Source organism: Austrofundulus limnaeus, unplaced genomic scaffold (genome assembly GCF_001266775.1).
Source record: "Austrofundulus limnaeus strain Quisiro unplaced genomic scaffold, Austrofundulus_limnaeus-1.0 Scaffold140, whole genome shotgun sequence".
In the NCBI taxonomy this organism is placed as follows: Eukaryota; Metazoa; Chordata; class Actinopteri; order Cyprinodontiformes; family Rivulidae; genus Austrofundulus; species Austrofundulus limnaeus.
Window position 1 is genome coordinate 796,306 of NW_013952542.1, and position 3,610 is coordinate 799,915.

The window sequence follows — 3,610 nt, forward strand, 5'->3', positions numbered from 1 at the left end:
CAACTATTTCTTGCTGGGGTATTCATATATTTTATTTTCCCTTTTCTTTTCTGAACAGACTTTTGACTCACCTATTACAGATATGTAGGAGATTTTACAACCCAAACTACAAAAATGTCAAGGTGTGCATATAATTRATAGTTATTGAGAACTGAATGTATCAAATACTTAAATGTTTAAATCTAACCATTTTTAGGTWAAAWAWAYGGTAATTTTTGAATTTGATCGAGAAACACGTCTCAAAGTGTGTACAGAAGCTCCAAAAGGTTTCAAAAGTAGGAAGTGTGAATAAGAAAGAGCTGGAGGAGCATTTTGTTATGGACTAGGTTCATAAGCAACATAATCAGTAAGAGGACTGGGTTTAAAAAAGCATTTGAAACAGGCTGAATGTCTCCAAAGTAAAGATGGTCAAAGATTGAACAGTCTTAAAAAATACGGTTAGCGAGATTTCGCATGTTCGTGTGCATTCACGGGTTTTCCTCCAGGTACTCTAGTTTTCCAAAAAATTAATGTTGGGCTAACTGGTAACTCTAAATTGTCCCTAGGTGAGTGTGTGAATGGTTGTCTTGTTTGTCTCCATGTGTGCATGTGATGGACTTACAACCTGCCCAGGACGTACCCCGCCCCTCGCACAGTGACTGCTGGATATGGACACCAACACTTAACCCTGATAGGAAGAAGCTGGTATAGATAATGGATTATTTTTAATTTTTTTGTAATAAAGATTTTGCAGAAAACCAGTAGATTGCGTATTTTTGAGTAGAGTTGGTTCTTTTCTCAATGAATAATACAAACAAAACAAATAAAAAGCTAAAGCAGATGTTTGTGTATCAGAAAGTGATTCCCTAACTTGCTCTTACAGGATTATTGCTCGATTTTCAGGATTTTTAATTTAAAACCATACTTCAAGAAAAAATTGTTCATGTTTCATAAAAAGACAACATTTAAATCAAATCAAACTGATAGCATTTGTGTGTGTAGAAGTGTGTTTCTTCCTGGTGAGTAGAAAGTCAATAATGAAGCTCCTGGAGGACATTTACATGCAGACCACACACGACCCGGCGCCAATGAGCTGCACCAGATAGAACATGTAAGCCCAATTTATTCAGGGAGTATGACTTATTAATTTGCATAATGATTCCAATGATTCAGACATTTGTTAGAGGCGGAGCACCCTGATTGATGGAAATTTAATTATGACACCTCTTAGTTATTAAACGCTAATCAGGCTAAGCCACTTATCTTTAATACTTACCTTTAGCACACGAGGGCTGGAGGAAATTAATGGCAAAGCAGCGGTCTCAAACTGGAATCATTTCCTCCTCACACCTTATCATGCCGTCGCCTTTATGCTGCTTTCAATTTGGCCACAACACAAGATTCCCTCTAATCAAAGATGGCCTGCKTTTACTCTCTGAGCACAGAACAGTATTTTGTGTACACTGTGGACGTTTTCATCCCAAAATCTGTTAAAGGGGCAATATCATGTAAAATCAACTTTTTTGAGTCTTACATCATGTTGTAATGTTATCCTTTCATCAAAACACACACACACACACACACACACACACACACACACACACACACACACACACAGAGAGAGAGAGAGAGTCTTTCTCTGACTCATTCATGCATGTTTGAGAAATCCTGTAATGTCCTGAGGCAGGCAGGCAGGGGAGCAAAAACAACTGGTTGGGCCTAGAACCGCCTTTTTGGGATCAGCTCCTCCTCTGGGCTGTGTCTTCAAGCTGAGCTTCCTCATCACAGAGCACACCTCCTGCAGGCTATCGGCAGCAACTGCTGGTGAAACCGATTATCAAAACTGTGCCCACAGAGAAAAAACAAAAGATTTTAAACTGCCAGCTCAGCAACATTAAGTCCAACTTATTGTTAAACTTCGCCCTCTTTGGCGCTCTGCAGTTTGGAGAAACATCAGCGATTTCTTGTGTTTTTCCAAAATCCCATTGACTATGAGAATTTCACAGTGTTTTGGAAATTTTGTTTATTTCGTAGAGTAGAGCTATCAAAAGTATTCCCAGTTACACCACACATTTTGATGTATAACCTAAACGTTTCAGTTAGATTTTTTTTTCAAAGTAAAAATGTACAAAAATCTAGTAAAAAAATAGTAATAAGGGTGATTCTGTGCTTTTCACTGGCATCTTTCAACAACGAAAAGACTAAAATGCAAATTTAAAAGTATAATCGTTTCAAACCCTTTAGCTGGACAAAGACTTGAGAATTAAAAGACAAAAGAGACGAATCAATAAGCACCGGGTGCAGGTGTGGATTTAATGATGGAGAAAAATCTATATGTACTGTCGGTATAATTATATGAGGCCAGAAAAAGATAAGTGAGCCAACATGCACCCATGAAAATCCACTCTGAGCAAACATATTCAGATGCACACAGAGAGAGCGAGGGAATGTGGAGCTGCAGAACGTAGGAGGCAAGCAGCAGAAGGTTTCTGCATTAATGCTGTCTGAGGAGAAGTGGGAGAAGAAATGGTAAAAACTCCCGTCAGGAGGTGAAAATAGATAAGGTATTATTTAGAAAATTTTAGGGTTTCCACAGAATTTGTCTCCTTAATCTCATGAGGGAGAAGAGACTCTACTTTCAGATTTGTATTTTATTTTGTTCCTCTATAAGTCACTTGGGGTAGAAAAAAGTAATACTCAATCTGTCGGGGCGTGCATAAAAGTACAGAGACACACTGAGGACAGACAAAGCACAAAGTGTGAGACCATGAAACAAGAAAAGCATGAGTCATWGTGATTTTAATACAAATGTAATGTTAAATACAAACTTCCCAATTTTAAATCATTCTAGAGAGAAAAATATTAATTTCAGTATAAACTTTTGGTTTATTTTGAGAATAATGATCGTGTCATGAAGAAATTATTAGTTTCTTCCAGGAGAAGGGAAGGAGAGTGAAGATCCAACTGTCTCAGGCAGCAAAAAGGAAGTACCCCCGGCTGCGGACCACAGAATGGGGTGGGGGTCGTACAGTAGGCGGGGTCAGATGTCCAGTGGGCGTGGTCACGGCTTGTCAGGAYGTGGTGTTAATATGAGGCTTGAAAAATTGGGAGTGGTTAATTTTAGAGTTGAGGGCAGGGTCAGACGTCTGACCCCGCCCCATTTCACGGTCCACAGCTGGGAGCCTCTCAGAAAACGAGGAGCAGGGGTGGAGAGTGGGCAGGCAGGTAAGTAACAGCTGAGTCGTTTTTTTGTTGTTTTTTTTTTCCTCTGGGAAATTGATCAGCGTCTAGAACAGGAGTGGGCAATCCTGGTCCTCGAGGGCCGCAGCCCTGCATGTTTTAACTTTTTTCTGCTCCAACACACCTGATTTGAATGAATGGATGATTATCAGACTTCTGCAGTATGAAGGTCTGAAACTGATGTAGTTAGAAATAATAAAACAGAAATATCCAAACGGACCAATAAATAAATCAGTAAATGCACTTAATGCATCAATAAACTAAATAAAGAGAACTTTACCTCATGTTTTATAGTTTAGTTGACCTTCATATTTATTTTTCACACTTAGTTCCAACAAATGATATAGTTTAGCACATAATTTACATTTTTATGTTTTTTAAAGATATATAT